The sequence below is a fragment of the Caretta caretta genome, chromosome 1, assembly GCF_965140235.1.
Source record: "Caretta caretta isolate rCarCar2 chromosome 1, rCarCar1.hap1, whole genome shotgun sequence".
Lineage (NCBI taxonomy): Eukaryota > Metazoa > Chordata > Testudines > Cheloniidae > Caretta > Caretta caretta.
Genome location: NC_134206.1, coordinates 320,182,873 through 320,202,726, shown reverse-complemented (window position 1 = coordinate 320,202,726; position 19,854 = coordinate 320,182,873). Strand labels below are relative to the sequence as shown.

Sequence of the window (19,854 nt, the reverse complement as noted above, 5' to 3'; positions counted from 1 at the left end):
ATGATTTTTTAATCTCTTCTTTTGAAGAATGAGTCTCTGTGGTAGCTTTGCCCCTTGGCAATGTTCTAATATTCTTTATTAAGTGAAAATGAAATTTTTAAAGCTTTGAAAGGGGGCTACAAGGATTTTCTTCTCAGACAAGATGGTAGTTACTGGTATTTCCTAGGTCCGTTACAGCTAGATTTGATGTTTTAATATTACATGATATTTATTAATTTATTAATAGTTGCTCTCATGTTAGAAGCCTTCATTCGTTTCACCCAATGACTGAATCTCAACCCTTACAACTGCCTTTGTAACAGGAAATTAAACTGCTGATTGCCAGTTCATTCAAATACTCTGTTGGTTTTATCAAAATGCATCATTGTCATATCATTTAATTATGTTACTTTTTGGTCAGTGTTAAATCTCTGGAATGGTGGAGCTTTTGCATGGTTTTCCCAAACACTGTAGGCTATTTGTAAGTAATAGTTATATCAGGAACTTGTATTTAAGATGAAAAATTCCCAAGAAAATATTTGAGGTTTGAGTTGATTGTAACTTCCACTCCTTTTGCTTGCTTCTCTGTCCTCCCCTGACTTCCATGGATCTATACTGTCTTGGTTTTCCTCCTACATCACCGACATCCCTCCCCTTTCTACTCTCTAGCTGCTGTCCTCAGGGCGCTGTTCTTTGTCCATTCCTTTTTTTCCCCCTCAACACTTTGCCCTTTGGTCTCATCCATTCATATAACTATTCAAATATGCTACTATCTCTGTGCCAATGATTCAAAAATCTACGGCTCCAAACATTGCTTCTCTCCAAAGCTCTTGACTAGCTTTTTGACATATCCTTGATATCCTGCTGCCAGCTCAATCAAAACACAGCACAAGATGAGATTCCTCCCCCTACTTTTCCTCACTTCTCTATTGCTACTTACAAAAGTACCACTCTCCTGTCAGCCAGCATGGCAATCTCAACCTGTGTTTCATCTCCTCTTTTTCCTCCCTCGGGTATATCCAAGCCGTCCCAAATCCTGTTATTTTTCTCTCTACAGCATCTCTTTCTAGCCACCCCTACACAAAAAATGCTTGAAAATTATTGGTTATATTGTGCCTAAAATAATGCAACCTCCTCCTCTCTGGCCTCCTCAGTTTCCATGCAGATCTCTTCCAGTCCATTCTGAAGTCTGCAGTTAAAATGGTCTTCCTTGCAAATAGTTTAGAAAATGTCACTCCCTTCTTTGAACCCCCTCAATGGCTCCCTATCACCTTCAGTATAAAGTTCCAGTATATCAGTAACGTTCAAGGTGCTGCATAATTCTGTACCAAGCACAAGAGAAAATTTGAAAGGGAACTTGTAATGAGCAATAATGTAAGAAGCAGAGAAAACAGAACCCAAACAGCTGAAATCCGGGGGACCCCAGCTACCACAGGGCCACCCATATGACAATATTGAAACTTAAATGATCTGTTTGGGGTGGATTCTTGAAAAGCAGTCAGTGTTAGTCTAACTCTGCTTCTGTTGAAGTCATTGTGGGCTAGATTCACAAAGGTGTGGAGATGCTCCTTCAGTCTCTCCTGTTGCAGCTGTTCCAATGTGAATAAATAATTTTAAAAAGTCACTGGAGCAGAAGGACTGGATCCTGAGTCTCCCATGTGAGTTCTCTAAGCACTAGGCTACAGTTATTCTCATTCTCTATGTCTCTGTCGCCCAATGTTTAAACTGTTTCACTGCGTCTAAACGATGAAAGAATCATTGGGCCAGAGAGATAGCAAGCATGCTATGAGCACACTTACCAGATCAAGCCCTGCAGGTAAGTTGGGCAAGGAACACTTATCTTCCTGGTTCGTTCATTCTTCTGGGGCTTCGGCATCTGAATGGCTCGGACTGTAGTGTGCATGCTCAGAGGCAGAAACCTAGGTGCTTAGGGAACTTCTGCTTCAAAATGTTAGGTGCCTACAAAGTATGGGGGCAGCTGAATGGGGGCTTTGTGAATCCCAGTGGGGCCTGATTGTGAAATTTAGGTACCTGAACTGGCAGTTATCCTTTTGTGAATCTAGCCCTGGAAACTTTTTTCATTTACTTCACTGGGAGTAGACTTAAGCCAACACTGAGAGCTTTTGAAAATCCCACTATAGGTTCTGAGTTCTGCGTAAAATATTGTCTTTCACTTCCCATCTCAAACTGTTGTGTTCCCACCTCAGAGGTGTCTGAAGTTCGAGGCGAGTAAAAGGATTCTTGTGTATATTGGGCTATCTCCTTACCAAGGTTCTTACTCAGCCAAACTCTCATTGTCTTTCATGGGAATTTTCATGGGAGTAAGGATTTCAGGACTTGGCTCACAGTTTACAAAATCCTCTGGGATCAAGACACCACAGCTAAATCTCTTTGTGAATCCAGTCCTGTACAGATATACTATAATTATTATAAAAAGAAAAGGAGCACTTGTGGCACCTTAGAGACTAACCAATTTATTTGAGCATAAGCTTTCATGAGCTACAGCTCACTTCATCGGATGCATCCTGTAGTGATGCATCGGATGAGCTGTAGCTCATGAAAGCTCATGCTCAAATAAATTGGTTAGTCTCTAAGGTGCCACAAGTCCTCCTTTTCTTTTTGCGAATACAGACTAACACGGCTGTTACTCTGAAACCTATAATTATTATATATAAAACAAAATCATCATCCTATCGCATTTGTTCAGTAATGTAAGGGCTGGTCAGGCAGAAAGTTACATTTGTCTTTTCTAGGAAAGTTATGCATATTTTTCTTTCTGCTCTTGTATTGTTACATAGCATTTATGCATGTAACCTGAAGGGAAATAAAATGATATTGCATCAAGTTAGCCACCATCCGAAAGGTCCAAATTAGCCTCTGCCAATAAACAAAATCCTTTCATTAACCATTGTTGCATTTAAGAGCTATTAGCAGTGAAGCATATGCTTGCACTAGTGCTTTTTTTAAGCACTTTTAGTCAAATGATGTCTGCCATCTCCAGACATGCATAGCAGAGAGCATTTAAACTATTAACAAACACTTAACTATCACTAAAGACTTATGCTTTCTACTGGGGAAAAACATCTAGCGAGATATGACATAAGTCATTTGAAACTGCTACGCAAAGATGAGATAATCTGAAAATGGAAACTTGAATATATACAGGTATTTTTTACGGGCACATCTTACTGTAAATTGATTAGATAATATAATATACAATGTTGTATATTAAAACTGAGCCTTAAATTGCCACATTATGAAAACTATCTCCTGCTTTCATTGGTGTTAATAACAAAACAACCCTTAATTTGCTGGGAGCCAGATTTTGCCCTTGAACAGTAGAAATAGCAGCAAAATTATCTTTTAAATAAAGAATAACATATATGTTATGGGACCTAATGCATATTATGGGATTGGTACATGGCTTGTCTGAAATTTGGGATTTAGACAAATTTGGCACTGATTTATACCTTGTGCAATCCCATTGATTTCAATGGGTGTGAACCAGTGAAAATTAAAGAGAAAAGAACAAAGTTAGTAAACTCATGCATAGTTAAGGATGAATAATTTAAAACTGCCCAGGCTCCTGGATGGCTAATAAGATTAGGAGCCTTTCACAGCCACTTCACTAATTTGAACATGTCAAGGGGCCAGATTCAAATATGAGCTGCCAGGAGTGGCAAGTCTGCTTCAAGGGAGCTTTGAAAGGCATCTGAAACGTCTGCTCTGCCAGCTGGCTAGTGCAGTCCCAAAAATGGGCAGTGCATGTTAGGGAAAAATGGAAAATGTGACCAACCCAGCACTGATTCAGCATATCCCTCAGGCAACCAACCCAGCTGTAGTCTAAAACTACCTTCCCTTGGAAGAAATCCCAGGAAGAACAGTGATAAAACTCTACTGATACCCTGGAACATAGCTGCCCCTGAGATTTTCACCCTCTTGCACCTTCATGGGTGAATCAAGCCCTACATTAGCAATGACAGTAATGCATTTCTAGTTCATGGTTGTTCAGTGATCCAGGGCTGGCCTTATGGATGGGTGAGCACCCAGGGCACCATGGGGTCAGGAGGTGCCATGGTCAAGAGTAGTGTTTCTCAAACTGGGGGTCCAAACCCCAAACGGGGTCACAAGGCGATAGTAGGGGAGTCACAAGACTGGCGGCTTCTGGCCAGGTGCCCAGCTCTGAAGGCAACGCCATCACCAACAGCAGTGCAGAAGTAACTGTGGCATGGCATGCTATGATATAGTACTGCTACCCTTACTTCTGCGCTGCTGCTGGTGGCTGGGTGGCTGGAGAGTGGCGGCTACTGGTCAGGAGCCTAGCTCTGAAGGTGGCACCTAGCTCTAAAGGCAGTGCCGTCACCCGCAGCAGCACAGAAATAAGGGTGGCATGGTGTGGACCCAGTTCAACTCTTTGTGGATAGCTGTTCACATCCTTAAATCAGTACAAATGGGCCCTTGTTGAAAGTCAGTCTCTACCGCAAATGTGCACTGAATCTGAACTACCCTCAGCTCTTAGCCAGAGAAAAGGTCTCGATCTGTCTGGATTATCGGCATCTTTTATAAGTGAACTGTACGTGGGCACAGGAATAGAATATATTTTAAAATAAATGAAATTACAGTCTTCGGAATGTTGTGGTACACCCTCAGGATATTTCCCTGCAAACACAGATAATACCCTTCTTTCTTAAGAATGTAATACAGTGGTCACATTAGCAAGTTGACATCTGCTACCCAACACTGCTATATGGTCTTGTCTGGGATACCAGTTTTCTGCTCTGCTTTTTAGAAGGAAAAAAATGTGGTAGCTCGTGTGCTTGCTGACAAAAGTGGTCTCCATTAAAAAGTCAATTGTAATTTCAAAATGCTAAAACTAGTATAGAGTTAGGTGAGACAGTGAGCTAGTACAACCTTTCCAGACTTTGGCCCCTTTTTCCATACCAGGTTCCCCTGGGAATTACCCTCTCCTCTAGCCAGGTCCCTCATAATCTGATTTTGCATTATAGAAAGGGCACGGTGCTTATGATCTGCTTAACATCTGCTTATGACCTTTTCCTACAGTCGTAAATTAGCCTCCACGTTGAGAACTAATCCGCTAATCTAGGTCTGTTCACGCCTCATTTTTCAGTTCTGGCAACCTGAGTGCAAATCTGGGGAAAGATAAAATCAGAATTGAGTTGGTTCATTCTCATCCCCAGTGGATATTTGTCCATATCTTAAAAACGTGATGATTATTTTTTTTACCTGTGTGATACTCTTACCAGGAGAGGTTTAAAACTAGAGTAGAAGGGAAGTTAATAGCAGAGTCTCCAGGCCAGAATTGTAGTTTAGAATCGAGGTGCATTGACCTAAATATTTAGGCTTGCTTACCTACACTCTTGACTGAATTTTGTGTTGATTTTCATTGGCTGTAACCCCGTTGATGTAAAATATCCTCTAGGGACTAGGTTGAGACCAATATATGAGACCAATACATTTCCAATTTTGATTTCAATGGGGTTGCATAGTGTTCAAGTCAACATAGAATAGGGCTCATTATGTCTCTCTAGGTCTAGGCTACGCTGTTAGTTCATCACTTTCATTAACATCATATTTGAAGAATGATATAAAATAAAATGCTTTCAGAATTATTATAGTGTAAATAGAGCTAACACAAGCTTGAGACCAGATGCTTTTGTGGTGTATCATTTATATCATAATGGAATACAATAGAAATTGTAGTTTTCAAATGATATATTCTAATCCCTGGAGCTGATTATTATAGAACTGATTGAAAATTTAGATTATGTTTCTGAATGTTTCATCTTGTTCTAGGTTTGATTCTTCAAATATTATTAACAATACGATTCCATTATCAAATCAAAGACATTAAACTGTTATTTGATGAAATATATATTGGTTTTCATGAGTTTAAGTAAGGCTTAACACACAAGCCAAGTATTCTGATTTTCCTAAAGTAAAATGGTACTAAATTGTTTTGTATTGTTATGCACAATCAAACTCAAGCATTGTTCTTATTATGTATTATTTGAAATTTTTTCCAGGCATTGGTATAAATGAGCAGCAAAGTTGGAGAAAATGTGACGTATGTCCTGTAGTGGTTTATTAAAATTCAGAAAACCTTTTAATATTAGATACTGAAAAGGAATTTCCCTAAAGCATGCAACATGAGTCAAATTTGTATCAATGTTTAACACACAGCATTTTTGATTTTCAGACTCCTTTTATTTTCTTTTGCATCATTTTCCACAGAAACATTTCCATACAGCTGTTAAGTAAATTAATATCATTGTCACTAAAAATATAGAAACAGTTTTCCTTGTATTTTAATCTATTTATCTAGTGTGAGATCTGATGTAGATGTAGACAAATGTTTCAGGTCATATTTTTCTTGAACTTTTGATACTGGTGTAGGAAAGTTTGTTTGATGATGCAAACAGTAAGGGACAGTTTGCATTTACTTTTTGTCTCTTCAGTATTCATAGTTTCAATTATAAACTTGGACTTGAATTCTGATTACTCCTGCCCCATTCATTGGTGATTTTGCAGGTTTATTTTCATGTCTACTCATTTATCTTCCTTACTCTGCAGGTTGCTTCCATATGTTAACTAGGTTTTTCAGATGAAAATTAGTCTGCCAGTATTAGCATAAAACATTCAACCATATAACGGCGTAAACCTGTGAATGTAAGATTGATTAAAGACTATATGCTTTATCCCTTTTTAACAAAACACTGTGTTCTCCAATTCTTTAAAGAAAAAAAGGTTAATCAAAGAAACATGACTTAAGATCTACAAAAGATGCCATGAATGCAAAAAGAAAGATTCATTCCCTACAATGGAAAGGATGATCCAAGAGGTACTCCAGAGAATAGAATGATAGAAATATGAACAGGGTCTTGGTTGTTGTACTAAATGTGGAGCTATTGACTTTCAGGTAAATGCTTTTTTATCAGCTCTACCAGGCACTGCATATGTAAATCTAATTATTTGCTGTATTAAACTTAAAAGTAAATTCACATACAACATTTACATTACAATGATGCCAAGAACCTGGCTGAACCCGCAAATGGCAGACAATGCAAAAGGGAAGTATGAAAACCATCCTCCCTTCATCCGGTTGTGTCTAATGCTACTACTGATTGGGTAGGGAAGATTAGCTATTGCTCTGAGGCTCCTGACACTAGAGGCTTGTCTACATTGTGGAGTAATGTGCACTATGGGCGGAGGGGGAGTGGGCATGTTTTTTTAAAACACACTAATGTGTTACACATTACTTGGTAAAGGGAGACTTTAATACACACCAACAGGATCTACATGGACCAAGTAATGTGCAACCTGTTTGTGCACTTTAGAAATCATATCCCTGTAGTATGCTTTGCCACCATGTTCACAGGTTCCAAGTCACATCACGTATAATATGTAGACAATATCAGCTGAGATAAACAGTGCTTCATTATTAAAGCTGAGCTTTCTGACTATCTTTCTATATAATTGCAGGTCCTGTACAGTCTTTGTAACTTCTGTGGGTATAAACTTGCATAGTCTGTGTTATAATAATATTAAGGAGCATGAGAATAGTAGTAAGATGAATTTTTATTCTCCCATATATGAGTAGTAGAACCCAGAGACTTTTAAAAATGCACAATGTTAGGGTTAGGTGATATACTATGTGGGGAGAAAGAGGGAGTTGTGTATTATTTTTATGAGTATCATACTGTGACATTCTGGGGTGCCAAACCAGACCAGTGAGGGTTTGTGTCACCACCTGACCTGTAATCTTGAGTGCCTCACAATGCTTTGTGGCCATAATGCCCAACCTGGGCTGCTCAAAACCAGCCTAACAACACGCAGGTCACACCAAGGGAGTGTGCTAGACAGCCAAGGTTCAGCAACTCTGATCCCAGCTGCCTGGCTACAGCCCCACAGCCTTGGTTACTACTTGATGGGTGATGCCAACACACTTCCAGTCCCAAATTTTCCCCAAACCATGTGTTCTGCAACGTCCAGCCGTCTCCTGGACAGATCAGAGAAACAATATGATTCATTTGTTCCTCTAAATACACAAATCACATCAGAGTTTAGTAACTTAACTGGGGTGAATATACCCTTTGCTTTAAACACAACACTGGGTTTGTTTATGGTAAAAATCAGATGACATTTATTAACCAAATATTCCTAGGATTAAGTGAGTTAAAGTACAAGAAAAAAAGACAGAAAGAGTTACAAATAAAACAAAACAAAATATGCTTCTAAGAGCCTAAAACTTATTCTAGCAAGTTTTTGTTCAATGCTTTGTTCAAAATGGCCTTTCAGACACACAGTATCCCAACAGATGGTGATTCACCCTCTCCTCTGTCAGGATTTCTCCCAGAGGTCCAAAGGTGCTGATACCTTTGTCTTTTTAGTTGAAAGAGAACTTGGGGTTCTCTGCCCCTTTCTTTTATAGTCCATTGAATCTTTGAAGTGGATTCTTCTGAACGATACCCCTTAAAGTAAAGTTTATTCAAGCTGCGAGGAAGGAGACATGAAGTCTGGTGGTGAAGGAAACTCCATGCTCTGTCTTCCCCCACTTCTCAGCTTAATAGCTTTCTTTACTTAATGTGTAAAAATGGACCTCTTAATACTGTTAATACTCACCATGTATGTACATCACATAAGATTATTAATGATCAGTGAGTTATTAGTTTTCAAATGATACCTCACAAAGCATACTTTTTACAAGATTATTACAATAGTGTGTAGGGTGTGAATACAATGGTGCTTACTTTCTCATATCTGCACCTTAGTTTATCTGTGTGCTATCATTTTGTCTGAATGCACAGAGTCAAATCAAAGTAGGTGGTGAGGGAGGCAGCTAACCAGCAATGAATTAATGGTAAAGAAAAAGTGATATCATAAGGATTTTTGGAGAAACAATGGGGAAGCAATTAGGTAGGAAATAATCCATGGCTTGGCACTCACTAGACTGGTAAGGTTTACTCTTCCCAGGCCAAACTTAGCATCATAGGGCATACTAAAACTTCAAGATGCTGGCCTAAATAAGAAGGGGGCTTCCAGGGAAGTGTCAGTGAGTGCTAACAATAGAGCAAGGAGATACAATGGGAGAGGCAGTCTGTCTCACCCAGCCAGAGTTGGGGTTAAATGACCTGAGGGAAGAATAGATTATGGTGTAAATAAGGGGAACTATGTGCATAGGTCTTTATTGATTTTACCCGTTGCTTGATAACTTTGGGTGAATAAATAGTACTTTATTTTGAAGAAGCTGTTTTTGAGTCACTGTAATCAGCTCTTGTCATAGGATTCTGGAGTGAAAGGGCTAAGAGGTGCCAAACCTAGTTGTGACTGTGGGGTCAACACGTAGACAGGGAACTGCAGCCCAGAGATGTGAGTGGTACTATTACGTGGTTCCACCCAAAGAGAAATTCAGGAAGCCAGGTCGGTCACTGAGTCTCTCTCCTGATATAAAGGGGAGCAATATGGCTCAGGACTAGAAGCCATGGAAAATGAGTACAAGATGGCAAAGGCTGAGGTCTTTAGGGCTGGAGCATCTGCTCCCCATGAAGAACCTTCCAGTTTACTGAGAAGGTTGTTGCATGTCTTGACCTTTGCCGCTATCTTGCTCAGGTGGCTTTTATATGTCAGTGTTCAGTGGAAAGAACAAGGAGTACTTGTGGCATCTTAGAGACTAACAAATTTATTTGAGCATAAGTGTTCGTGGGCTAAAGCCCACTTCATCAGATGCATGCAGTGGAAAATACAGTAGGAAGATATAGATATATATATATACAGAGAACATGAAAAAATTGGGGTTGCCATACCAACTCTAACGAGACTCAGAGAAAACAGCAATATCAGGGTGTGGCTTGATGCCTGGTTTGGATCTTTAACAGGTTTTGGGAGGCCAGTTTTGACATAAGCCAAGTATTCAGCAGTCTTCCTTCACTGGTGACCCTTGTGAAGAATTGAGCCAGCCAAGAGTGGGCACGTGAGCTAAGATGTTTCAGGAACTCTGGAAGGATGTCATAGCCAGCAGGGGTGCCAAACTTCATGTTATATATATATGTCTAGCTCTGTTCATACTATTGGGCCCACACCACAAATCTTCCTACTCAACATTGAGGGTTTATTAACAGCCACGCAACATTTAATCAGCGTTCTTGCTTATCATCATGCTATCAATGTGATCTGCATACAAGAAACTCGTATTTTATCTAATGAAGACAGCTGATACAAGATTGATGGCTTCAACCTGATATGCCACGCTGCACACCCAAATCATGGCCATGCCACATATGTTGGAAGAATTATTATCAATAACTGTTTTCCTTATTACTTATAGTTGAATGTATATAAACAAAACCATTCCTTTTTGATTCTCCTTACAGCTACTGACAGGTTTCAGAGTAGCAGCCGTGTTAGTCTGTATTTGCAAAAAGAAAAGGAGTACTAGTGGCACCTTAGCCCTGGTCTACACTAGGACTTTAGGTCGAATTTAGCAGCATTAAATCGATGTAAACCTGCACTCGTCCACACGATGAAGCCCTTTATTTCGACTTAAAGGGCTCTTAAAATCGATTTCCTTACTCCACCCCTGACAAGTGGATTAGCGCTTAAATTGGCATTGCCAGCTCGAATTTGGGGTACTGTGGACACAATTCGATGGTATTGGCCTCCGGGAGCTATCCCAGAGTGCTCCATTGTGACCGCTCTGGACAGCACTCTCAACTCAGATGCACTGGCCAGGTAGACAGGAAAAGGCTCACGAACTTTTGAATCTCATTTCCTGTTTGGCCAGCATGGCAAGCTGCAGGTGACCATGCAGAGCTCATCAGCAGAGGTGACCATGATGGAGTCCCAGAATCACAAAAGAGCTCCAGCATGGACCGAACGGGAGGTACGGGATCTGATCGCTGTTTGGGGAGAGGAATCCGTGCTATCAGAACTCTGTTCCAGTGTTTGAAATGCCAAAACCTTTGTCAAAATCTCCCAGGGCATGAAGGACAGAGGCCATAACAGGGACCCGAAGCAGTGCCGCGTGAAACTTAAGGAGCTGAGGCAAGCCTACCAGAAAACCAGAGAGGCGAACGGCCGCTCCGGGTCAGAGCCCCAAACATGCCGCTTCTATGATGAGCTGCATGCCATTTTAGGGGGTTCAGCCACCACTACCCCCGCCGTGTTGTTTGACTCCTTCAATGGAGATGGAGGCAACAGGAAGCAGATTTTGGGGACGAAGAAGATGATGATGATGATGATGAGGTTGTAGATAGCTCATAGTAAGCAAGCGGATAAACCGCTTTTCCCGACAGCCAGGGACTGTTTCTGACCCTGGACCTGGAGCCAGTACCCCCTGAACCCACCCAAGGCTGCTTCCTGGACCCAGCAGGCGGAGAAGGGACCTCCGGTGAGTGTACCTTTTAAAATACTATACATGGTTTAAAAGCAAGTATGTGAAAGGATTACTTTACCCTGGCATTCGCAGTTCTCCTGGATGTACTCCCAAAGCCTTTGCAAAAGGTTTCTGGGGAGGGCAGCCTTATTTCGTCCTTCATGGTAGGACACTTTACCACTCCAGGCCAGTAACACGTACTCGGGAATCATTGTACAACAAAGCATTGCAGTGTATGTTTGCTGGCATTCAAACAACATCCGTTCTTTATCTCTCTGTGTTATCCTCAGGAGAGTGAGATATAATTCATGATCACCTGGTTGAAATAGAGTGTTTTTCTTCAGGGGACACTCAGAGAAGCCCATTCCTGCTGGGCTGTTTGCCTGTGTCTGAACAGAAATGTTCCCCGCTGTTAGCCACGGGGAGGAGGGAAGGTTGAGGGGGTAGCAACGCGGTGGGGGGAGGCAAAATGTGACCTTGTAACGAAAGCACATGTGCTATGTATGTAATGTTAATAGCAAGGTTTACCCTGAAAGAGTGTAGCCACTGTTTTATAAAATGTGTCTTTTTAAATACCGCTGTCTCTTTTTTTTCCCACCAGCTGCATGTGTTTCAATGATCACAGGATCTTCTCCTTCCCAGAGGCTAGTGAAGATTAGAAAGAAAAAAAAACTCACTCGAGATGAAATGTTCTCCGAGCTCATGCTGTCCTCCCGCACTGACAGAGCACAGACGAATGCGTGGAGGCAAATAATGTCAGAGTGCAGGAAAGCACAAAATGACTGGGAGGAGAGGTGGCGGGCAGAAGAGAGTAAGTGGCGGGCTGAAGAGAGTAAGTGGCGGGCTGAAGACAGGGCTGAAGCTCAAATGTGGCGGCAGCGTGATGAGAGGAGGCAGGATTCAATGCTGAGGCTGCTGGAGGACCAAACCAGTATGCTCCAGTGTATGGTTGAGCTGCAGCAAAGGCAGCTGGAGCACAGACTGCCACTACAGCCCCTGTGTAACCAACCGCCCTCCTCCCCAAGTTCCATAGCCTCCACACCCAGACGCCCAAGAACGCGGTGGGGGGGGCCACCGGCCAACCAGCCACTCCGCCACAGAGGATTGCCCCAAAAAAAGAAGGCTGGCATTCAATAAATTTTAAAGTTGTAAACTTTTAAAGTGCTGTGTGGCATTTTCCTTCCCTCCTCCACCACCCCTCCTGGGCTACCTTGGTAGTCATCCCCCTATTTGAGTGATGAATGAATAAAGAATGCATGAATGTGAAGCAACAATGACTTTATTGCCTCTGCAAGCGGTGATCGAAGGGAGGAGGGGAGGGTGGTTAGCTTACAGGGAAGTAGAGTGAACCAAGGGGCGGGGGGTTTCATCAAGGAGAAACAAACAGAACTTTCACACCGTAGCCTGGCCAGTCATGACACTGGTTTTCAAAGCTTCTCTGATGCGTACCGCGCCCTCCTGTGCTCTTCTAACCGCCCTGGTGTCTGGCTGCACGTAACCAGCAGCCAGGCGATTTGTCTCAACCTCCCACCCCACCATAAACGTCTCCCCCTTACTCTCACAGATATTGCGGAGCACACAGCAAGCAGTAATAACAGTGGGAATATTGGTTTCGCTGAGGTCTAAGCGAGTCAGTAAACTGCGCCAGCGCGCCTTTAAACGTCCAAATGCACATTCTACCACCATTCAGCACTTGCTCAGCCTGTAGTTGAACCGCTCCTGACTACTGTCCAGGCTGCCTGTGTACGGCTTCATGAGCCATGGCATTAAGGGGTAGGCTGGGTCCCCAAGGATACATATAGGCATTTCAACATCCCCAACAGTTATTTTCTGGTCTGGGAATAAAGTCCCTTCCTGCAGCTTTTGAAACAGACCAGAGTTCCTGAAGATGCGAGCGTCATGTACCTTTCCCGGCCATCCCACATTGATGTTGGTGAAACATCCCTTGTGATCCACCAGAGCTTGCAGCACTATTGAAAAGTACCCCTTGCGGTTTATGTACTCGCCGGCTTGGTGCTCCGGTGCCAAGATAGGGATATGGATTCCGTCTATGGCCCCACCACAGTTAGGGAATCCCATTGCAGCAAAGCCATCCACTATGTCCTGCACATTTCCCAGGGTCACTACCCTTGATATCAGCAGATCTTTGATTGCGTGGGCTACTTGCATCACAGCAGCCCCAACAGTAGATTTGCCCACTCCAAATTGATTCCCAACTGACCGGTAGCTGTCTGGCATTGCAAGCTTCCACAGGGCTATCGCCACTCGCTTCTCAACTGTGAGGGCTGCTCTCATCTTGTATTCATGCGCTTCAGGGCAGGGGAAAGCAAGTCACAAAGTTCCATTAAAGTGCCCTTACGCATGCGAAAGTTTCTCAGCCACTGGGAATCATCCCAGACCTGCAACACTATGCAGTCCCACCAGTCTGTGCTTGTTTCCCGAGCCCAGAATCGGCATTCCACAGCATGAACCTGCCCCATTAGCACCATGATGCATGCATTGGCAGGGCCCGTGCTTTCAGAGAAATCTGTGTCCATGTCTTGATCACTCACCTGACCGCGCTGACGTCGCCTCCTCGCCCGGTATCGCTTTGCCAGGTTCTGGTGCTGCATATACTGCTGGATAATGCGTGTGGTGTTTAATGTGCTCCTAATTGCCAAAGTGAGCTGAGCGGCCTCCATGCTTGCCTTGGTATGGCGTCTGCACTGAAAAAAGGCGCGGAACGATTGTCTGCCGTTGCTCTGACGGAGGGAGGGGTGAGTGACGACATGGCTTACAGGGTTGGCTTCAGGGAGCTAAAATCAAGAAAGGGGGTGGTTTTACATCAAGGAGTATTTCAGGCAGGACTTCACGGAGGGTTCCAATAAGAAATGGTGCACCTAAGTTATTGTTCTTATTGGAACGAGGAGGTTAGCCTGGCCTCTGATTGATACATGGCTAGATTTACCTCGCTGCACCTTCCCTGTGAGTGACTGCAGTGTGACCTAGAGGAATGAGTCCCCTAGACAGGGGAGGAGGCAAATGAGTACAAAACAAATCTGGTCTATTTCTTCTTTTGATCCACTCCATCTATCTTTAACATCTTTGGCTGGCAGCAGACGGTGCAGAAGGACTGCATGCCATCCTCATCTCTTGCCTGCCCGGCAGAAGATGGTACAGTATGACTGCTAGCAATCCGTATCGCCTGGCTGCTCACCATAAGACGGTTCAATAGGACTGACTGCAGGACTAAAGAGAATGACCTGGTCAAGTCACTCCAAATTTAGTCCCTGCGCCCATGTCTGCCCAGGCACTCGTGGCTGACGTGGCCAGGAGCACCTCGGACAAGACAATGACGGCGACCAGTCGTACTGTACTGTCTGCTGCCACAAGGCAAGGGGTTGCTGCTACTGTGTAGCAATGCCGTACCGCATCTGCCTGCACCCAGGAGACATACAGTGACGGTTACCTGAGCGGGCTCCATGCTTGCCGTGGTGTGGCGTCTGCACAGGTAACTCAGGAAAAAAGGCGCGAAACGATTGTCTGCCCTTGCTTTCACGGAGGGAGGGAGGGAACGGGGGCCTGACAATATGTACCCAGAACCACCCGCGACCACGTTTTAGCCCCATCAGAGTGCTCCATTGTGACTGCTCTGGACAGCACTCTCAACTCAGATGCACGATTGTTTGCCGTTGCTCTGACGCAGGGAGGGGCAACTGAGGACACGGCTTACAGGGTTGGCTTCAGGGAGCTAAAATCAACAAAGGGGGTGGCTTTACATCAAGGAGTATTTCAGGCAGGACTTCACGGAGGGTTCCAATAAGAAATGGTGCACCTAAGTTATTTTTCTTATTGGAACAAGGAGGTTAGCCTGGCCTCTGATTGATACATGGCTAGATTTACCTCGCTGCACCTTCCCTGTGAGTGACTACAGTGTGACCTAGAGGAATGAGTCCCCTAGACAGGGGAGGGGGGGGAAGCAAATGAGTACAAAACAAATATGGTCTATTTCTTGTTTTGATCCACTCCATCTATCTTTTACATCTTTGGCTGGCAGCAGACGGTGCAGAAGGACTGCATGCCATCCACATCTCATGGCTGCTCAGCAGAAGATGGTACAGTACGATTGCTAGCCATCCTCATCTCTTGCCTGCCCGGCAGAAGATGGTACAATACGACTGCTAGCCATCCTCATCTCTTGCCTGCCCGGCAGAAGATGGTACAGTATGACTGCTAGCAATCCGTATCACCTGCCTGCTCACCATAAGACGGTTCAATAGGACTGACTGCAGGACTAAAGAGAATGACCTGGTCAAGTCACTCCAAATTTAGTCCCTGCGCCCATGTCTGCCCAGGTGCTCCCAGCCGACGTGGCCAGGAGCACCTCGGACACGACAATGACGGCTACCAGTCGTATTGCACCGTCTGCTGCCAGAAGGCAATGGGTTGCTGCTACTGTGTAGCAATGCCGTACCATGTCTGCCAGCACCCAGGAGACATACGGTGACGGTTACCTGAGCGGGCTCCATGCTTGCCGTGGTATGGCGTCTGCACAGGTAACTCAGGAAAAAAGGCGCGAAACGATTGTCTGCCCTTGCTTTCACGGAGGGAGGGAGGGAATGGGGGCCTGACGATATGTACCCAGAACCACCCGCGACAATGTTTTAGCCCCATCAGGCATTGGGATCTCAACCCAGAATTCCAATGGGCAGCGGAGACTGCGGGAACTGTGGGATAGCTATCCACAGTGCATCGCTCCGGAAGTCGACTCTAGCCTCAGTACTGTGGAAGCACTCCGCCAAGTTAATGCACTTAATGCACTTAGAGCATTTTCCGTGGGGACACACACACTCGAATATATAAAACCGATTTCTAAAAAACCGACTTCTATAAATTCGACCTTATTCCGTCGTGTAGACATACCCTTAGAGACTAACAAATTTATTTGAGCATAAGCTTTCGTGAGCTTATTATTATTTTGTTAGTCTCTAAGGTGCCACAAGTACTCCCTTTCTTAAAGCTACTGAAACCTTTCTTTATTTGAGAATGTCTATGGTTTAGATGCAGTAACTGAATCTAGCAAATAACTTGTTTACAAATTTCAACTAGGTAATTCACAATAACTTCATAAATTAACTCAATGTACTAAGAAATTAGTTTTCCCCAAAAAAGGTGTATTCACACATAGACCTTGATTTTATTAATCTAGAATATTTAGGGGCCTACTAAATTCATGGTCCATTTTGTTCAATTTCATGGTCAGATGATTTAAAAAATAATAGATTTCATGATTTCAGCTATTTGAATCTAACATTTCATGGTATTGTAATTGTAGAGGTCCTGACCCCAAAAAGAGTTGTGGGAGGGGAGGGTCTCAAGGTTACTGTCATACTGCTACTCTTACTTCTGCGCTGCTGCTGGCAGTGTTACTGCCTTCAGAGCTGGGCAGCTGGAAAGTGGCGGCTGCTGTCCGGGAGCCCAGCTCTAAAGGCAGAGCTGCCACCAGCAGCAGCGCAGAAGTAAGCATGGCCTGGTAGGGTATTGCCACCCTTACTTCTGCACTGCTACCTGCAGAGCTGGGCCCTCGGTCAGCAGCCACCACTCTCCAGCCACCCAGCTCTGAAGGCAGCAGCACAGAAGTAAAGGTGGCATGATATGGTATTGTCACCCTTACTTCCGCACTGCCTTCAGCGCTGGGTGCCCAGCCAACAGCTGCCACTCTGCAGCTGCCCAGCTCTGAAGGCAGCACAAAAGTGAGTGTGGCAATACCATGCCCTCCCCAAAATAAGCTTACAACTCCCTTTTGGGTCACGCCCCCCAATTTGAGAAATGCTGTTGTCCCTTGTGAAATCTGTATAGTATAGTGTGAAAGTACACAAAAGACCAGATTTCACAGAAGGAGACCAGATTTCATGGTCCGTGACACGTTTTTCATAGCTGTGAATTTGGTAGGGCCCTAAAAATAATATTTACAAACACATTTAAAATGTAATCAGACATTTACCTTTTTATCTATCTGTCTGTTTATCCCATACCCATCTTCATGATATATGGACATATCTTACAAACTGAAAAATATAAGTACATATGGATATCTATATAAAACTGGTAATATTATTTATATTAATTTGGATCAGACTCTAAATAAAAAGAACACATTGGCAAGAAAGAAATAAACTGATGAGGTAAACCAAAGTACCAATCCATAGGTACATACATTCCCTTAAAAATGAAATCAACAATGAGTTTTGTAAAGACACTGAAGCTTGGGAGAAACTGGGTGACTCTGGGATACAGAATCTTTCCCCTCTAGTTCTCCAGTTCTGCCTAAACTATTACGAACTGCTAGCTATTTGCTGGCAGGTGTGAAATAAATTTCTAGTATCCACTTTTTCCTATTATACTCATGACAAAAAACACTCTCACAATTGAGACTAATTAGCTTTTTTGCTGATGGTCTCTACAAGGTGGGCAAGGACTGAATGGATATAAAGACTGATTGAATTACACTCTCACCTTTAAAAGCAGAGCTCTCTCAGGAATGACTACGGTTTATGTGGCATAATGAGTAAAGCTGCAGTTCTATTTCTTGTTCTGTGGATAAAATACCAGTAAACTTCATCCTCCAGTGGCATGCAGTGGCATAGCCATGTCAGTCCCAGGTCTTCCAGTGATGTCACTCTTCTATGAAATAGGAAATCACATAATTTTTGCTTTTTAAAATCCTACATACAAGTCCCTTTCAAATTTTTGTCTTCTGGTTTTTTTTGGGGAACAGTTCAATAAATGTTTGCGTCTTTCTCACAACATGCAGACATCAATTTTCTGAAGCTGACATGAATGGAAGGATGCTTTTAATGAATCAAGCAATAACTTGTGGTAAGCTGAATGCCAAAATGAACGAATTGTACTCATACATCATATTACTCACTTGAGAGAAACATCCATAATTGAGGGTGTTAGAACAGGATTAGAATGGATGAGGCTGCAATTAATGGTGCAATAATTGTTCACCATTCTTGCTGCTCAAGAAAAAGAACTACTCTGTCTTTTAGGGTGGATCCATAGATGTAGGGTGGATCCACAGATTAAGACCATGATAAAAGTCTAGGATTTCAGGGTCATCCTGCTGTTTGGTGGGACAGTCCAAAAGAACAAATTAGAGAGAGAGAGAGAGAGAGAGAGAGAGAGAGTCTTTATCCTTTGTCATTTTACATGAGGCAGCTTGCACATAGGGAGATGGGTGGTAGCAGCATGTTTCCAGCCACATATCTGGAACTAGAATATATATATTGTCTTTGTTTTCTGGGAACTTGGGTGGTAAACCTAATTGCACCACTGGGCAGAGTTTACCTCCTCCGTGGTTAGTGTGTGTTCATTGCTACCAGAGAAGAAAAAATAAATTTGCAAAGGAGAAACAGGCACCAGCCCTGATTCAATTTTGTCATACTTTATTTATTAGCATTGTGACTATAGCAAGAGATGTGCATAACTGTACAAAGATAACAGCAAACAATTATCCATGTCTCAGTAGAGATGTAACTTACAATAGGAATTTGTGATATGCCTCAAACAGAAATGTGCATGTAGACTGCAGACTACTGGGAAGTCCCCCACTGCTGCAGTGTGCTGCAACATATTGCAGCAAATTAGTACCGTGTTTCCTTGATGTATCATATAATCTCCTAAAGTAACAGAAACTTTGCCACCACTCTTGGACATACACCTGCATGTTAGGCTGCAAAATGAGAACATCCTTCAGATTGTTACTTTATGAAACAGATTGTTACTTTATGTTACTTTATGAAAAAATATACAAATCTACTGTATCTATGAAAGTTGAAAGATAACACTGCAAAACAACTTTTTAATCGGAAGATGATGATGATAATGATGTTTGATTATTAATTAGGTAGGTAAGAAGGAAAAGTTAAACAACATTCCTTAAAGGAATATCCATTAGAATCACAAGACAAAAAACAATCTATCTATGTAATAACATTAATATCTAAAGAAATCACTTTTCAAGATGATTATTTTACTTATGGTTTCATCTTGAGCTCACTGTATTTGAAATGTCATATTGAGATAATAAAGACTTCTGTTATTGTATTAATATTATAAAGCGCATTCACCCACTCAAGTTTAATGGAAATAATTTCACATATTCTGTGGTAATTGTGTTTTAGACAGTATGGTATTTATGGACCTCATTAGATGCTTTACAGATATATGGCCTTTGATCATTTGCATGATAATACTGATAAAAGAAAATAAGATCTCTTGTGATTCAGTAGTTTTCCCCTTCTTAGATCAAAATATGATTTTATTTGTAGCATTATATTTATTTAAACAAGTAAAACAATAATATTTTAATATACTCTGTCAGTTTAAAAGCTCTCTAAGGAATACCTAGATTTGATTTTGGACAATTGCAAGTTTCTGTATTTGATTTTATAGGCTGTCAGTTCCATGTGTAACATTTGTGTCCTGTTGTTATTAATTCA

The 19,854-nt window shown here is 42.5% G+C and overlaps 1 long non-coding RNA gene across 1 annotated transcript; it reads left to right on the top strand.

Annotated features, from left to right (window-relative positions):
* Positions 1-11,305: 11,305 nt before the first annotated feature.
* LOC142070932 (uncharacterized) lies at positions 11,306-12,529 on the top strand. The gene is made up of 2 exons (XR_012666860.1): positions 11,306-11,383; positions 11,970-12,529. It is a non-coding gene; the product is annotated as an uncharacterized LOC142070932 (long non-coding RNA).
* Positions 12,530-19,854: the final 7,325 nt, after the last annotated feature.